We start from the raw sequence: 18,564 nt of genomic DNA, 5'->3' as shown, positions 1-18,564 counted from the left end.
ACACGTAGGGATCCACTAGGGCATGGTTACAACGAGATGAAGATGGATGACCAAAAATATGATGGTGAAGGTGATTGATGTTGGCGTCTCCTTGCATGAGATGATGTTGATGGTGGACTCCTCCTTGCTGATTCCCCCTCTGGATGCCTATCAACGGCTAGGGTTTGGTATGTCTGGATGATTTTATGGTAGCTATCTGTCTCTGATTCTTGATCTGACCGCGGGAGGGGGGGGTGAAAAGTTGACACGAAGGTGTCGGCACGTGGTTCGAGTGTGTGCGCTTGTACCATGCACCATCTTGCACTCTAGATCCCTCTATTGATTTTTTATGGTAATCTTGTATCACATTTATTGACGTGATTTCATCACCATATCCCGGTGTTCCTTTCTTAAACTCCCAAACATATCCGGATATGGTTTGTTGGTCGAAACATGCAAAAAAGAGGTGCGCAAGCACATTAAAATGCAGCAAAGCCTACTATGTACACTACAAAAAAAGACACATCCGTGACATTTTGGGCCGAACAATTTTTTTTCTGTCATACATATGACACTTCTATGACGATAATTGTGACAAAACCCGGTATCATCATAGATGTGGTGGGCTCCTACTTCATGACAAAAAATCATGACAGAAAATGTGCTTTTCATCCTGGGCGGGCCGAAGATGCAGCTGCATGACATTCTTTGGGCCGTCCATGACGGAAAAAACCATGGTAGAAGCGAGGGGGAGGAAAATTTCGGGGAGTTGCCGGTTACGGTGGGAGAGCGATGTGCGTTTCTCTCGTACGTACGCGCGTGTGTGCGAGGCGTTGGCTCTAACTGGACCCGAGCGAGGCGTTCGGCTCTAACTGAACCCGAGCGATTTCACTGCAGGCTACGCATTACTGAACCCGAGCGATCGATCGATGGTTGTTAACTGAACCCGATGGAGCGATTCCTTCGCTACTGCTGCTAACTGAAGCCGATCGATGCTTCCTCTGGGATGAACAGTGAGCGTTGCGGGGGGGGGGGGGGGGGGTTGCATGAACAGTGAGTGGTGGCGTTTGCCTCTGGATGAACAGGAAGCCGTGGTGTGGAGGGCTGAATTAACAGTAGACGGTGGAAGGGTGGCCGTGGAGGGATGGTTGAACAGGACCCCGTGGTGTGGAGGGCTGGATGAACAGTAGAAGGTGGAGGGGTGGCCGTGGAGGGGTGGTTGAACAGGACCCCATGGTGTGGAGGGCTAGATGAATAGTAGACGGTGGAGGGGTGCCCGTGGAGGAGTGGTTGAACAGGACCCTGACGGGGGTTGGGTACGACATATGCCAAAGGATGGCTTATCATGGTGGGAGCGAGTAGAACGTCGCCGGTGCCTGGAAGCGGGATGAGGCGAAGACATGCACGCCGGCGGAACTTACCCAGCTTTAGGGCTCTCCTAGGAGATAACACCCCTACTGCTGCTCTGCGGGGTCTCCGCATGATCACTAAGGCAAAGTGGCTACAATGGTGCTCCTGGAGCTGTTTCGGGAGGCAGGAGAGGGCAAGGCTAGCTCTCTCCTCCCTATGCTATCTGGTCTATCTCTATCTAGGTCCGAACCCTTTGCACGGGTGCCTCGGGGGGTTGATATAGGCCTACCCCCCGGGGGTACAATAGTAATCCGGCTGGGCGCGGGTCCCAGCCGTCTGTCTCTCAGGCCGCCGTCTTCCCCGCCGGCTTCTGGGGCCCGCCGACTGGCGGGTCCCGCGGACAGGCTTGATACTGTAGCGGCACTCCTGATGACGCAGGCTCGGTCATTGGGTCGTGACAACAGTGCCGCCATCTATCGGGCGATCACTGTCGCCATTCCCCATCCTATCTGGTTAATGGCTCGTGGGGCCCTGGGGAGGAGTCGGCCGACTCCAAGGAGGCCGACTCCCACAGGTCCGTCTTCGGGGCGCCCAGGCCGCCTTCGGCCCACCCACTGACAGGCGGCCCCGCCGTCTTCGGGCCGTACAGGCCGGCGTCGTGGGCACAGTGCGTGGCGCACTGTGGCTGAGGTCAGGGCAGGCATGGCAACAGTGCCGCGCCTCGCCGGAGATCTTCCAGCGATACGGCTCACTGTAGCCATGCCGGCCCTTCGTAAGCAGGGGGGAACGGCCACGCCGTGACCGTACCCCACATCGTACTTCGGGATGAGGGAGGAGTCATGGGCCGACTCTCCATAGTCGGCCTCTCTGGAGGTCGCCAGCTCGGAGTCGGCTTATCTCGGAGTCGCCGTCTGGGACTCGGCTTGTCTTGGAGTCGCTCCTGGGACTCGGCTTGAGGGGCGCGGCCTGCCCCGATGTCTTGAAAGGTCCTGGGACTCGGGTTAGCCTACCCGTGGCCCAATACTCCGACAGTAGTCCCCGAAGCTGGTGAAGCCCTATGGACGCTGCATTGTGGGGCTTCAACAGTTTCAACCTTCCAGGAGCGGACTCTGGAACTCGGCTGCCGTCTTCCCTTGGGCCGACTGTCGAGAGTCGGATGTTTAGCGAAGAGCCGCAGCTCGAAAGTCGCGGCGGGAAACCAGGCGGCGTGCCTGATACGCTTCCCCGCAGCCATCAGGGCGGTCCTATCGCGCGGTGCCATGTGGAGAGGGCAGTCTGCCTGCCCACGCGCGCGACGGGACGTGCCGTCAGGTGGGGCCCGCCACTACCGTGCCTCGGCATACGGACGGATCCGCTGCGGTCGTGGACGGTTAGTTTTCCCACGTCGTTACTGCATGCAGTAACTTCGTGGGGTAGATCATGGGGCGGCGTGGGGGCATCGTGCGCAGTTAATCCCACGCCCGCCCCCTCGGCTTCTCAGCCCATAGGGCTATAAGTAGGCGGGGGGGAGCGGAGCGGCACAACACGCGCACCCTTCTTCCCCGCTCCCCCGCTTCGTCTTGCCTTCTCTCCTTCCTGCCTCCGCCGTTGAGCAAGAGCATTCCACACCACGGCGATGAGCTCCTCCTCTGCCGCGGCTCCCGCCGTGCGCTCCGGCATATGGGACAGCTCGGAGGTAGAAGAGGAACACATCGAGTTCCTCCGCCGGACATGCCGTCTTCCCAGTGCGGACCTCGTGCGCGCCTGCGCCGCGCCGGAGGGGGAGATCCGGCCGGCGCCGGAGGAGGGCGGGCGGGTCATCTTCCGCTCGCACCTCATGCGCGGCCTGGGGCTGCCGGCGAGCGGCTTCTTCCGCTCGTTCTTGGAGTTCCGCAGCCTTCAACCGCACCACCTCACTCCGAATACAGTGGTGTTGCTCTCCGCCTTCGCCACTCTGTGTGAAGGTTTCCTCGGAGTTCTCCCCACCATCGAGCTGTGGGGAGAATTCTTCTCTTCTAAGCTCGGCACGCACATCACCGGCGTGCCGGCTCAGTGCGGCGCCTTCATCGCGATGCGGCGCTCGACGGCCGACAACCCCTTTCCTCCCATCACGCTGATCAAGTCGGTGAAGATGTGGCAGCGCTCATACTTCTACGTGAAGAACCTCGCCTCCGACGGCGACTGGGTCAACCTGCCGCCTTACAACGCCGCCCCCCTAACTGGGAGGCTCCCCAGCTGGTCTCACCGAGTCAAGACGCTGACTCCCGCCGGAGCCGCCGCCGTAGCGCGACTCCGGGTCTTGACGCAGTCGGAGGGTCTCGTCGGGGCCGACTTGCTGGCCGCCTTCGTGGCGCGCCGAGTTCTCCCGCTCCAAGGTCGGCCTCACCTGATCTGTCAGATGAGCGGCCTCCGAGACCCGAGTCGGATGTGCACCAAGGAGATGCCCCGCGCGGAGGTGGCAAACATGGTGAATTATATCGCGAACTGCGAGTTCGGGGAGGACTGGCAGTTCGGCAAGGAGCCGTACTCGCGCGACAACCCCCCACCAGTGGTAAGTCGCGTCCCTCTATTGTTTTGTCTTCTTTGCGGCCGACTCCGGCTTCTGACTCTTGTCGGTTTCTTCTGAGCTAGAATCCCCTTATGCAGCCTGCAGCCGGCGCCACGAGACAGCCCCGCGAGTATGTTCCCGATCGTGCGGACAGCGACGTCGACGACCCCGACTTGGGGGCGGCGGCGATGGAAGCCGACGCCGAAGGCGGGGGAGAAGGAGCAGAAGGCGACTTCAGGCCCTCGGCCACCTTCGCCGACTGGCCTGACGACGACGCCGAAGGGGAAGTCGCTCCGCGCCACCAGCCGAGGGTCGGCTCGTCGGGCGCCGGCTCCTCCGCCGGCCTGGCCGGCCAAGGCGGCGCGAAGAGGCGTCACGCCAGGCCGAGTGCGCTTGGTGGCAAATTGAAGAAGCTCAATGGGGCGGCCGCCGCGACCAGACGGGAGGAGGCGGCCGCGAAGGCCAACCGCTTCCGAAGGGAAGTGAGAAGGCCGCCGCTAGTCTCTGCGTAAGTCTTTACGCTTTTTTATTTTTCTTCGTTGAATCTTGTACGAGTCCTCTTTTATACTCCCTCCATTCTTCTTCAGTGCCCCTCTTTCCCTTGAGAGAGTCGCCGTCCCCTCCGTCATGGGGTCGGCAGAGACGTCCGCCAATACTAGGCGGGCCGACCCCGCAGCCGACCTCCGGGAGGCGACGGAGCAAAATGCGCGGGAGAAGCGCGAGGAGGAGGAGGCCGAACGTCTGGAGAAGGCAGAGGCCGACAGGGCGGCCGCCTCCGCCCAAAAGAAGCTGGAGGATGCCGAAGCCGCCCTTGCAGCGAGACGGCGTGCCAAGGAGGCCGCACGTCGCCGATCGGCGATGCTCGTCCCCCCACTGTCGTCTGCACCGCCACCTCCGGAGTTCATGGGGCAGACCGGGGAGGCCGGCACTGAGAACCCCGTCGTGGAGAAGGAGAGCGGCGAGGCTTCCATGTCGGACACTCTCATGCCGCCACCGCCGCCTCCACCGCCGTCTGGGAGACCGCACGGCAAACAGCCGGTGGGTCCGTCGGAGCCGCCGGTCACGGACGAGGCCGAGGCGCGGCTGCTTCTCCAAGTCGCCTCGCCGGTGCGCCGCCGTCTTGAGAGGGCGACCTCGGCGCCGCGACCTCGGGAGACCGGCGCCGCCAGCTCGGCAACCTTAGACGCCGAGGCCACAAGTGCCGCGCCCACCGGGTGGGTGCGCGGAGGCGGCACCGGGCCGCTGAATCAACGGCTTCTGGACGTTCAGGCGAAGCTGCGCGCTGAAGGCGACGCCCTTCAAACTTGCACCAGGGCGCATCTGGCAGCGCGGACGGCCGTCCGAGTACGTTTCCTTCTTCTTTTTGATTCTTGTTTTTCTCTGTGGGGGCGCGCCAGCGCACCCACTGGGTGTAGTCCCCGAGTTCCGGGCCGGCTGCTGAGCAGGCGGTTCGGAACTCCCTCTGGCGAGTTCCAAATACTAACTTTGTCTTCAATGACTTATTGCAGGAGTATCACAACCTCCGCGCCACTGCCTTCAACCGCAATGTTGAGGAGTTGAGCAAGCGGGCTGCCGACTTGTTGGAAAGCCGGAGTAAGTTCTTCTTCTTCGCGGGGGCGCGCTGGCGCACCCGCGGGCTGTAGTCCCCGAGATTCGGGCCGACTGCTGAGCAGTCGGGCCGGATCTTCCCGGCGATCTTCTTTGCTGACGACTTATTTGTCTCTTCTTTCGTTCTTCAGGAGCCAACGCCGTTCTTCAGGAGCAGCTGGGCGAGGCCAATACCGCCCGGCGTGCCAAGGAGGAGGAGTGTGGCAAGCTTGCCGCGGAGCGCGACCTGCTGGCGGCGCAGCTGGCCGAGCAGAAGGAGCTGCTCAAGAAGGCGCAGGACGAGGCCGAGAAGAAGGAGGCCGCTCTCCTGGCCGAGTTCGAGAGCGAGCGCTCCTCCTGGACTGACAGGGAGGCGATGCTGACCTCCGGCTTCCACGAGATCGAGGATATCGTTGATGGTAAGTTTCTTTCGTTTCTTCGGGCTTCCGACTATGTGTCAGGCCGACTTCTGATTTTTCGACTTGCTTCTTTTTTGTCTTGGCAGACTTCTTCCCTGGTCACTCGCAGGCAGTCCCTCTGGCCATCGAGGCTGCTCGTGAGGCGCGAAGGGCAAACGGTGAGGAGATCGCCGCTAATGCCCCCCGAACCATCGATGAGCAGCTCCTGAGCATTGAAGCCCGTCTTCGTCCGGCCCACCGGCAGATGCGCCGGCTTCAGCGTGCCGGCGCCCAGGCGGTTGCCGCTTTGTGGCCGGACATGCCGGCTCTGCGCACCGCCAGTCGGACCGCCGACTGGCTGGAAGTCGCCGCCGGCCGTCTTGAAGCTTGGAAGGGCTCCTCGGCCCGGGCCGGAGCGCGCCGGGCCTTGGAGTTCGTCAAGGCGTGGTATCCAGGGCTGGACCTGGACCGTCTGGCCGCGTTCCGGTCAGAAGCCCAGGCCGAGCTGGAGGCCGTGGAGGGCGCCCTTATCGAGCGTGCGGCGGCCATCGCCGAGTACACGGACACCAGTGTCTTCGTGCCCGAGCGGGCTGAAGGCGGCGAGGAAGTGCCGCCAGAGTGGTTCGGGATGAACCCGGAGTATGGCGAGGACTCGGCGGAGGTGATCGACTCCAGCACCGAGGAGGAGGACGAGGCGGAGGCCGAAGGCGAGGCGGAGGTGCCAGAAGACGGAGCAGGCGGCCAGCCTCAGCTCGACCGCGCCTCCAGCAACGAGCCGCGTCGAGAGAAGGCGACTGCCGCCGGAGGCGATCAAACCGAGACCGCCCAGCCGACTGCCCCGGCGCCTGACACCGCCGTCTCCTCCGATCCTCCGATCCCAGATGCCGCCTCCTAGGCTGCTTTTTCCGCCTCTGCTTGTCTGTCTTAGTAATCTTTTGAAAACTTTGTTAGATTCGAACAATTCCACCCGCGGGGTGTATCTTGAACTTCTATTCGAAGATTCGGCCAAGGGCCTATGTAAATATTTATCCGATTTCCGTCTTTCCTTGCTTACTGCTCTTTAGGCTTTTCCCTTTGCCGCCTTCCTTTAGTCGCTGCCTTGCCAGTCGGACAGCCGCTCTGCGGACTGTCGCTGGGTCAAGTGCTTGGCTACTTCGGGAAGGCAAGTACTTGGCCGTTTAGAGTTTCTTTAGCAAGTCGGATAGAAAGCGACAGGCCGACTACCCAAGAGTCGGCCGTCCTTGATAGAGGCTAATAAAGACGGCGAGCCGACTACTCATGAGTCGGCTTTCTGCTTCAGAAATGCTGGAGGCCGTCTTACGCTATGTTCGTGCTTTAGGTCCTTAGCCATTTTTCGTGTGGGCGCCCGTTCTTCCTCACTCCTGCCTGCCTCACAGTCGCTCTGCGAGCTGCGGCTTTGCCAGGAGGCGGATTGGGCACCGCGCACTACTTGTCTGACTGCGGGAAGCTCCTCATAGCGCAAGGCGGCGAGTCCCCGGGCCGACTAGTCTGGCCCGGTGCCAAGCGGCTTGTAATGAAAGTAATGTACTCGAAGGCATAATTCTTATCATACAGATAACAAAAAGGGCAGTCCCCGAGCTCGTCTCGGGGGGCCCAAAGTCTTAGTACTTTAATACAAAGGGGTAGTGCGATACATACTGCATCAACTGTAAAATCTTCGAAGAAGATTTGCATTCCACGGGCGCTCTGTCTCTTTGCCGGAGTCGTCCCTCTTGCGCGCTCGGGGCTTCTGAGCGTCGATCAGATAGTAGGCGTCGTTCCCTAGCACCTTGCTGATGATAAAGGGGCCTTCCCAAGGTGCCGACAGCTTGTGCTGGCCGGCTGTTCGCTGGATCAGCCGGAGCACAAGGTCGCCTTCTTGGAAAGATCTTGGCCTGACCTTCCTGTTGTAGTATCGACGCAGACTCTGCTGGTAGATGCTGGACCGGCTGAGTGCCAACAGCCGGCCCTCTTCCAGCAGATCGACGCCGTCTTGACGTGCTTCTTCTGCTTCTTCCTCGGTGTACATGGTGACTCGCGGGGAGTCGAACTCTATGTCCGTTGGGATGACGGCTTCGGCACCATAGACGAGGAAGAAGGGTGTGAAGCCGGTTGACTTGTTTGGAGTCGTGCGCAGACTCCAGAGGACGGCTGGCAGCTCCTCAAGCCAACAGCCGGCAGATCGCTCCAGCGGTACGACGAGTCGAGGCTTGATGCCGGATAAGATGAGGCCGTTCGCTCGCTCCACCTAGCCGTTTGACTGCGGATGGGAAACGGACGCTAAGTCCAGTCGGATGCCTGTGTCGCGCAGAAACGGGCCAAGGCGCCTTTGGCGAAATTCGTGCCATTGTCGGTGATGATGCTGTGTGGGATGCCGTACCGAGTTGTGATGTCAGCGATGAAGGTCACTGCAGTCGGACCATTCAACTTCTTGATGGGTTTCACCTCCACCCACTTGGTGAACTTGTCCACTGCGACAAGTAGGTGAGTCAAGCCACCTCGTGCCGTCTTGAATGGTCCCACCATGTCCAGGCCCCAGACTGCAAAGGGCCAGGCGATGGGGATAGTCTTGAGTGCGGAAGCTGGCTGAAGTGGCTTGGAACGGAAAATCTGGCACCCCTTGCACTTTTGGACTAACTCTTTGGCCTCTTCCAGGGCGGTTGGCCAGAAGAAACCGTGCCGGAAGGCTTTGGCGACGAGTGCCCTGGAGGCCGCGTGGTGACCGCACTCGCCTTCATGGATGTCTCTGAGGATTGCTTGGCCTTGTTCTGCCTCGACGCAGCGTTGGAAGACGCCGGTAACGCTGCGCCTGACCAGCTCTCTGTTGACTATGGTGTAGGCTGCTGCTCGGCGTTGCACTTGTCGAGCCAAGATTTCATCGGTTGGCAGCTCTCTGTTTACTAAGAACCTGAGGATGGGCTGGGCCCATGAAGGTGCTGCTATTTCTTCAACTGCCACTAGTGCGACTTGGACAAGGGCGGCCGGGCTGGGAGGCGGCGGGTTGGAGTCCGCAGCCGCTTGCTGATTTGACAAAGTCCCGGGGCCGACTGGAGCAGTCCCCGGGCCGAGCTCTGGAGTCTTCGATCTTGCCACTGCAGTCCCCGGGCCGGGTTCTGAAGTCCCCGGGCCGGCTTCGACTGTGTGTTTCTTGGAGTCGGATCCGTCTTCCTCAGGCGGAGCCGGCACAAAGATTGAATCTGATTCTGGTGACGGCTTGATAGAAGGCTTGAGGAGGCGCCGGAGGGCGACACCAGATGGTATTGCCTGGCGGGTGGAGCCGATTCGTGCCAAGGCGTCTGCTTGGTCGTTGTCGTTCCTTGGCACGTGGAGGAACTCGCACCCCTCGAAGTATCCGCTGAGTTGCTGGACGAGGAAACGATAGCTCGCCATATTTGCGTCCTTGGCGTCCCAATCGCCAGATGATTGCTGGACCACCAAGTCAGAGTCGCCATAACACAGGATCCGGCGAATGCCGAGTTCTTTGGCAAGCCGGAGCCCGTGGATGAGCGCCTCGTACTCGGCCACGTTGTTGGAGGCGGCGAAGTGGATCTGCAGCGCATATCTGAGCTTGTCGCCCTTGGGGGAAGTGAGGACGACGCCGGCTCCCAAGCCGGTGCGCATCTTGGAGCCGTCGAAGTGCATCCGCCAATGGGTGGAGTCGGGCGCTGGCGGCAGATACTGGGTCTCGGCCCAGTCGACGAGGAAGTCGGCCAGTGCTTGCGACTTGATGGCGGTGCGGGGCTCGTAGTAGATGGTGTAGGGGGCCAGGTCGATGGCCCATTTGGCCACTCGGCCAGAAGCATCTCGGCTTCCGATGATCTCGGCCAGTGGAGCTGTGCAGACCACAGTGATTGGATGCTCCTGGAAGTAAGGCTTCAATTTCTTGGCGGCAAAATGCACGCCGTAGCACATCTTCTGGTAATGGGGGTAGTTCTGCTTGGAGGCCGACAGCACCTCGCTCAAGTAATATACCGGTCTCTGGACAGGTAGCGCCTTGCCTTCCTCCTTGCGCTCGACTACAATGACTGTGCTGACTACTCGGCTGGTGGCGGCAATGTATAGGAGCATGGGCTCTTTGGGAGTCGGAGCCGCCAGCACAGGGGGAGTAGTCAACATCTTCTTTAGCTGGAGAAAAGCCTCGTCCGCCTTGGGAGTCCACTCAAAGAAGGTCGTCTTCTTCATGAGCTGATACAAGGGGAGAGCCTTCTCGCCCAGCCGACTGATGAATCGGCTGATGGATGCCAAACAGCCGGTGAACTTCTGCACATCTAACAGTCGTCTGGGTGCTTCCATCCTCTCGATGGCCTTGATCTTCACAGGATTGCACTCTATGCCGCGTTCGGAGACCAGGAAACCGAGGAGCTGGCCGGCTGGTACTCCAAAAACGCACTTCTCTGGGTTGAGCTTGATCTGGAATCGGCGCAGATTCTCAAATGTTTCCTTGAGGTCCTCCAGCAAGGTTCCACGCTTCTCCGTCTTCACCACTACATCATCCACATAGACGTGGGCATTTCTGCCGAGTTGCTTCAGGAGGCACTTCTGCATGCAACGCTGAAAGGTGGCGCCGGCGTTTCTTAAGCCGAACGTCATGGTCAGGTAGCAGAAGGCTCCAAACGGCGTGATGAAGGCGGTCTTCAGTCTGTCAGCCGGGTTCAGCTTGATCTGGTGATATCCTGAATATGCGTCTAGGAAACTCAACAGCTCGCATCCGGCTGTGGAGTCTATCACCTGATCGATTCTCGGCAGAGCAAATGGGTCCTTGGGGCAAGCTTTGTTGAGGCTCGTGTAATCAATGCACATCCGCCACTGCTTGTTCTTCTTCAGCACCAGTACTGGGTTTGCCAGCCACTCTGGAAAAAACACTTCCATGATGAAGCCGGCTGCCAGGAGCCGGGCTATTTCTTCTCCAACAACTCTTCTTTTTTCTTCTGACAGGCGGCGCAAGGGCTGCCTGACGGGCTTCATATCAGATCGGACGTGTAATTTGTGCTCGGCGAATTCCGTCGGGACACCAGGCATGTCCTTGGGGGACCATGCGAAGATGTCGCGATTCTCACGGAGGAAATCGACGAGCTCGCCTTCCTATTTGCTGTCAAGGCCTGTGCCCATGACAGCGTATCTCTCCGGGTGCTCCGGGTCCAACGGTATCTTCTTTGTTTCTTTGGCCGGCTTGAATGATCCTTCTGCTTCCGACTCCTTGGGGTCGGGCGATAACTCGGGCTGCTTGCCGGCCATCGCCACGACCCGATCAAGAAGCCGTTTCTCAGCCGCGATCACCAAGGACTCGGCCAGCCGACTGCTTTCGGCCGCGCAAGCGGACGACTTCCTGTAGTCGCCGGACACGGTTAGGATTCCCTTGGAACTCGGCATCTTCATCTTGAGGTAGGCGTAGTGGGGGACCGCCATGAACTTGGCCAAGGCGGGTCGGCCAAGCAATGCATGATATGGGCTTTCAAGGTCCACCACCTCAAACCAAATTGGCTCTCGGCGGAAATGATCCTTGTCTCCGAAGAGGACATCTATCAGGATCTTGCCGATTGGTGAGCAGGAAAGGCCAGGGACGATTCCGTGGAACACAGTCCGGCTGCTCTGAAGCTGTCTTCGCTTGATTCCTAATTTCTCCATTGTATCCTTGTACAGGATGTTGATACTGCTGCCTCCGTCTATCAGTACTTGCGAGAAGCGAGTGGCCCGCCTATCTGTGGCGAGTGTGGCGCCTAAGACCAAGGCGTAGGAGCCTGGACTCGGCATCACCTCTGGGTGATCAGCTCTGCTCCAACTGATAGGCTTTTCGGACCAATGCATGAACTCTGGAGTACTTGTCGCAACCGCATTCACTTCTTGCTGCTGTTGGCGCCTGCTGCGTCGGTCATCCGCTACACTGGTGAACACCACGTAGGCTCCGTGCTCATCCAGGAACTCGTCTTGTATCGCGCCGACTGGCCTGACGACCGGCTGCTGGGGCGGCTGTGGAGGAGGCGGCCCAGCAGGAGGGGGGGAGCAGGCCGTCCTCCTTGGCGATTCTGGTCAGCCAGTGGCATTTCCTGGTGGTGTGGTTTGACGGCTTCGCGCCGCTGTGGAACTTGCAGGGACTGTCTAGAGTCTGCTCATAGGAGAAAGCCGGCAGCCAGTTGGACTTGTCGCCCTTCTGTCGCTTCGCCGGAGGCGGTCCCTCCAACTGCTGGTCTTCTGCTGTTGCCACTTGCCGACTGTTGGAAGTCGGCTGTGGGGCTTTGCGCTTCTGGTCATTCTACTATTGCCGCTGACTGGTGTCTCCAGCCGGAGTTCTCGGAGCCTGAGAGGCGACTTTGCCAGTTGTGCTGACCCGAATCTCCGCCTTCATGGAGGAGTCGGCCGTGGCGTACTTGTCCGCTGTGATCAGCAGCTCATCGAGGGTCTCCGGCTCGTCGCAGAGGAGCTTGTGCTTGAGGAGGGTGCCTTCTCTGCACCCGGCAGTAAAGTACTCGATGGCCTGCACCTCATGCACGCCCTCGCAGGAGTTTCGGAGTTCACCCCAGCGCGTGAGGTAGTCGCGAGTAGACTCGTCAGGGCCTTGCACGCACAAGGAGAGTTGGCGTGGCTTGGGAGGTCGCTTGTACGTGCTGGTGAAGTTGCGGACGAAAGCCTCGGTGAAGTCGACCCAGCTGTTGATGCTGCGAGGCTTCAGACTGTTCAACCACGTCCGGGCCGAGCCCTGGAGCATGAGCGGGACGTATCTTACGGCAACACGCTTGTTGCCGTTCGCTATGTTGACGGCGGTGGAGTAGTCGATCAGCCAATCTTCCGGCTTCACGGTGCCGGTATATTTGGGCGTGTCTCGGGGGAGCGTGAACCCTTTGGGGAAGGGCTCATCTCGGATGCGGGGTCCAAAGCAGGGGGGACCCAACTCGTCTTCTTCTTCCAGCGCCAGGGATCGGTGGAGTCGGTCGATCCGGTGGCGGGCGTCGTTCTCTCCGACTCCCTCTCGGCGGCCAAGGCGGTCGCCGAGAGTCGGATGTTCCACGGGCGGCGGGGAGACTCGCCTTTCTCTGCGAGGAGGGGGAGGCAGGTAGTCGTCCCGCCGTTCCACCGCTTTGGGGCGGCCGTCTTGGTCGCGCTCGATGGTGATGTGAGTCCGACTGTGGCTGACAGCCGGCTCCTTGTCCTTCTTCCCACGGGCCCCGCCAGTCGGCGTCCGAGACGTCGCACCTTGGTCTCGGCGAGGCGGTGGGTCGTCGTTTTGGCGCTGCGGCGCCTCGGTGCGGCAGCCGGCATCATTCTGCGCGGCAGCCGCGTCGAGGAGCTGCTGAACTCGCTCCGTCATTACGCGGCGCTCTTCGCCTTCGAAGTTGTCGAGCTCGTCTGCCGCCGCCTGGGCGGCACGGATATTCTCTGCGGGCGTGGCATACACAGGGCGATCAGCCCCGAAGAGGTTGGCGATTGCCGCGCCGCGCTGTCGGACCGCGCCTAGGCGGCTAGGCCCGGTCGGAGCCGGCGAGCCGCCTACGGCGCGATCCATCTCGCGTTGGTAAGCTTCTGACAAGCGCCTCATGCTTGCCAGCTTCTTCGCGCCCTCGACGAGCTGAAGGCGGAGCGCCTCCAGCGTCTCGGCGTCGGCGTCTTCCGGAATCGGCGCTGCAAGGCCTCGCAGGGCCGCGTCAAGCGGGTCGTGCGCTCCTTCGCCGGAGCGCTCGCCGTGGTCGAGGACGAGGACCTCAGTGATGGTGCTTCCGCCGCTCCCCGCGTAAGAGAGCGGCTCGTCGTAGACCACCACGTTGATGGGGAACGCGTCGAGCGACGCGGTGTCGGAGTCGACCAGCATCGGGTCGGTGGATCCTATGGACTCCAGGTCCGCGGCAGGCTCGCCGGCGACGTGGAGTTGGTCGAGGAGGCCCGCGAGGAGGCTCTCGGGGACACTCGTGCCTGCATCGGACGCAGGCTCATCGGAGAGGCGAACCTCGCCGATAAGATCGTCGAGGCAGCTGGCCGCACAGGCGATCTCAGCGCCATGCAGCGCGTCGGCACAAACGCCATCCGGCGTGCCGAGCTGGCTGTGCTCGCCGGGGAGGAACAGGGTTCCCGTCCAGAGCAGATCTCCGGACGACGGTGCACCTTGCCCCATGGTGGGCGCCAAATGTCGGGGGTTGGGCACGACATATGCCAAAGGATGGCTTATCATGGTGGGAGCGAGTAGAACGTCGCTGGTGCCTGGAAGCGGGATGAGGCGAAGACATGCACGCCGGCGGAACTTACCCAGCTTCAGGGCTCTCCTAGGAGATAACACCCCTACTACTGCTCTGTGGGGTCTCCGCATGATCACTAAGGCAAAGTGGCTACAATGGTGCTCCTGGAGCTGTTTCGAGAGGCAGGAGAGGGCAAGGCTAGCTCTCTCCTCCCTGTGCTATCTGGTCTATCTCTATCTAGGTCTGAACCCTTTGCATGGGTGCCTCGGGGGTTTATATAGGCCTACCCCCCGGGGGTACAATAGTAATCCGGCTGGGCGCGGGTCCCAGCCGTCTGTCTCTTAGGCCGCCGGCTTCTGGGGCCCGCCGACTGGCGGGTCCCGCGGACAGGCTTGATACTGTAGCGGCACTCCTGATGACACAGGCTCGGTCATTGGGTCGTGACAACAGTGCCGCCATCTATCGGGCGATCACTGTCGCCATTCCCCATCCTATCTGGTTAATGGCTCGTGGGGCCCTGGGGAGGAGTCGGCTGACTCCAAGGAGGCCGACTCCCACAGATCTGTCTTCGGGGCACCCAGGCCGCCTTCGGCCCACCCACTGACAGGCGGCCCCGCCGTCTTTGGGCCGTACAGGCCGGTGTCGTGGGCACAGTGCGTGGCGCACTGTGGCTGAGGTCAGGGCAGGCATGGCAACAGTGCCGCGCCCCGCCGGAGATCTTCCAGTGATATGGCTCACTGTAGCCATGCCGGCCCTTCGTAAGCAGGGGGGAATGGCCACGCCGTGACCGTACCCCACATCGTACTTCAGGATGAGGGAGGAGTCATGGGCCGACTCTCCATAGTCGGCCTCTCTGGAGGTCGCCAGCTCGGAGTCGGCTTGTCTCGGAGTCGCCGTCTGGGACTCGGCTTGTCTTGGAGTCGCTCCTAGGACTCGGCTTGAGGGGCGCGGCCTGCACCGATGTCTTGAAAGGTCCTGGGACTCGGGTTAGCCTACCCGTGGCCCAATACTCCGACAGACCCCGTGGTGTGGAGGGCTGGATGAACAGTAGACGATGGAGGGGTGCCCGTGGAGGGATGGTTGAACAGTAGCCGGTGGAGTAGCGCGCGGTGGAGGCTGGATGAACAGGAGCCCGTGGAGGCTGGAGGAGGTTGACTGTAGCCCGTGGAGGCTGGAGGAGGTCGACGGTGGAGATGAACAGTATCCCGTGGAGTCCCGTTTTGCGGTACTCCACACCCCTCCCCCCCCCCCCGTTTTGACCGTAGCGCTCCAACACAAGTCTGTTTTGCGGTACGCCACACCCCTCTCGATGAACAGGACCCCCGTTTCGACCGTAGGAGGTCCGTTTCCTCTGTTTTGCGGTACGCCACACCCCTCCCGATCAACAGGACCCCCATTTCGACCTTAGGAGGTCCGTTTCCTCCGTTTTGCGGTACGCCAGGACCCTCCCGATCAACATGACCCCGTTTCGAACGTGGTCGGTCGAACACAAGGCTGTTTCCTCCGTTGTGCGGTACGCCGGGCCTCGTTTCCATCGCCTGTTTCATCCAAGCCCTCCCGATGAACACAACCACGCATTTCGTTCCGACCCAGCTGGTTGGCTCCCCATGAACACGACGACGACGCTGTTTCTCCGTTCCGACCCAGCCATGTACGTATGCACAATAGGCGTTAGGGACCCTGCCCGTATGTACGTATGTGGCTGTATTTTCTTTCTTGCACCCTCGCCGCTGTACGTACATGTACATGCTACGTGCGTGTCTCTACTACGACACGTGCGCGCCTCTACATCGACCAGTATGTACGTACACGTTCGCGACCAGAATGACAATGCTACGTACGCTTCGACCAAGTGGGTCCCGATTGTCAGGCACTTCCTTGCGTGCGAAGATGTAGCTGGTGGGTCCCATCAGTCAGGGGGGCGAATTGTTTTTTTTGCCCGGACGCACTTCCTTGCGTGCGAAGGTGTAGCTGGTGGGTCCCAGCAGTCAGGGGGGAAGCGTTTTTTCGTGAAATATGGTGGCCCGTCTGGTGGGTCCCCACTGTCAGGTGGAGGAATAATTATTTTGCGCGTAATAAGGAGGCACTTCCTTGCTGCGGCCGTGGACCCAGCTATCAGTCTCTCCACGTATAGTCCACATCCGATGGAAGCCATTCCTTGACGACGCCGAGAGCACCAGGGCGGTGGACGACGGCGAGGCCTAGGAAGGGGACGACGCGGAGCCGGGGAAGACGCGGCAGTGGATGCCCACGCGTAGAGGAGTACGAGGATTCACTGGTTCGCTGCGGTGTGAGGCTGCCGTCGCCGCAGAATAACAGGGGGTGTGGGTGAGTAGAGGGATGGCCTGGCCAGCGCTGGGAGTAGTAGGGGGCGGTGAGGCCTCCGCCGCATCGCAGCCGGCCACGGGAGGCAGGAGCACGAGGCACGACCGGCCACGTGATGCTATAGAGTCAGCCAAGTAAGTATCAGAGGCAGCCGTTGCCGTTAGGTGTCATGCGCGTATCCTCCCAACATGGATCCAGTACAGGAATGAGAAAGACAATGCCCACTTTAACACCTTCCTTGACCATTTATCTGTAAGTAATGTTATTCATCGCAATTAGTAATATTGTGTTGCTCTGTCCCATACTTTCTAGCTTCCTCCTAATAAGACTCACATTCTTTTTTCAACAGATGAGGTTCAAGTTGGATCCGAAAGATGATGCAACTAAACAAGCATGCACTCATGTTTTTCAGTCTGCTCTGTGACAGTATCGGTACCACCTTAGAAAATCTCACTTTGAAGGCAAGGCTAACAACGAAATCGCCCAAACATCTCTAGTGGAATATATTACAGATGAAGACTGGACAACCCTCGTTAAACACTGGTCTGATCCAAAGTATCAGGTAGGCTATATGTATTTGATCAGACCACATATTGAACTTGTATTTATGTATGTACCTTACAAGTGTATCTTCTTCTAGGCTAACTATTTGAAGAACAAAACCAACCGTTCTAAAGTGAAATTCCAACAGACAACAGGATCTCGTAGCTATATTGCACACTGCGAGGCTCTTGTAAATAGCTGCTACTTCCTTCTTTTTTGTGCCATACTATCGTATCTATATTGACTTGTTCCAAATACAGCGGAAAGCCCATGCGGACCAAAAAGAACCTGAACCGAATGCAGTGCAAATCTTCAAGGATTGCCACACCAGCAAGATGAAGGGCATGAGCACACCAATTCAAGCCGCTGTTGTAAGTCCTTACTCCTCCTCCCTTGAACTGATTGGTACTGTGATGTGTTCATTTAACTACTTGGTTTGCAGCCAATGTTAGTTACTCTGTTCACTTTTATACACGGTTGTCTTAACGTATCATTTCACCTTACATGGTTTAAAAGAGATGAAGGATATTCTTTTGGCTTAACGTATCATTTCACCTTACATGGCTTAAAAGAGATGAAGGATATTCTTTTGGTCTTGATCTGTAATCTAGTTGTTATGTTCATGTGCGCACACAATGATAAAATAGCCTGTTTGTTTTATATCTGTTTGCCCATGATATGAATGATGTCATACTATGTTCATCCTACTTTAGACCATGTCTCTTTATCCTTAGATGTCAACGAATGTGAGGAAATAGACAATACAGTAGGCATGCTACATGGACATATGTTCCGAAAGTGATTTTATTATGTAGTTGGCACTACAATACATGCTAATGTATTATAGTAGTTCACCAAAATAAGTTATGTATAAACATTTAACCTACTCTGTTTGTTTTTGTCTCATTAGTAACTCACTGGTACACTAATCTACAAGTTCAAACTTTCAGGAAACTATGGAACAAATGATTGAACAGCCACAACCACCTGAAGGTGACGAGGCTACTACAGGCACAATGTCACCTCTTGCTGCAGTGCGTTAGTATCTCTCCACTAACAGTGCAAAAAGCACCTTCCTGTGTAATTCTGGGTTGGTTGTCAAGGTAACCTCGTCCAAATTGCCTACTGAACAAAATCTTCCTGCTAGACAGAGTGATATATCTGTGCTCCAGACACAAGTCCAATCCCTAATGGACGTTGTTTCGGAAACAAGAATAGTGGTTGAGAAATGCTGTCAAGATATGAATGGTTTTGAAACCAGACTATCAGACATTCGCTTCGTTGTTGAAGAGCAATGGCGGAAAAAGGTGGAGATCGTGCTGCTCCATCAGATTCTACAGCCTGAAACATTAGCACTCAGATCAAATGATCTGTGCTTCTATACATCTGATGGTGCTTTTATCTGGAAGGACTGTAAACTTTATGCCAACAGGCCTTTTGTTGTATGATTGGAATTTATTTTGTTGCGATACAACATTTATGATGCTGCCACAGGCTACAGTAATTATGACGCTATTTTTGTATAGTGTAGGTTTATCTTAGTAATGTATTCGGACGAAAGCTTCGTAGGAGCCCAACATGCCAACATTCGTCGGGCCCATTCCAATTGGGCTAAAAACGATTATGGGCTGAAATTGGCATGTAGCCCACTAAAAATATCTGGGCTTAAATTAGCATAAGCTTTCAAATTTTT

This window comes from Triticum aestivum, chromosome 5B (genome assembly GCF_018294505.1).
Source record: "Triticum aestivum cultivar Chinese Spring chromosome 5B, IWGSC CS RefSeq v2.1, whole genome shotgun sequence".
In the NCBI taxonomy this organism is placed as follows: domain Eukaryota; kingdom Viridiplantae; phylum Streptophyta; class Magnoliopsida; order Poales; family Poaceae; genus Triticum; species Triticum aestivum.
This window is presented reverse-complemented; position numbering follows the sequence as displayed.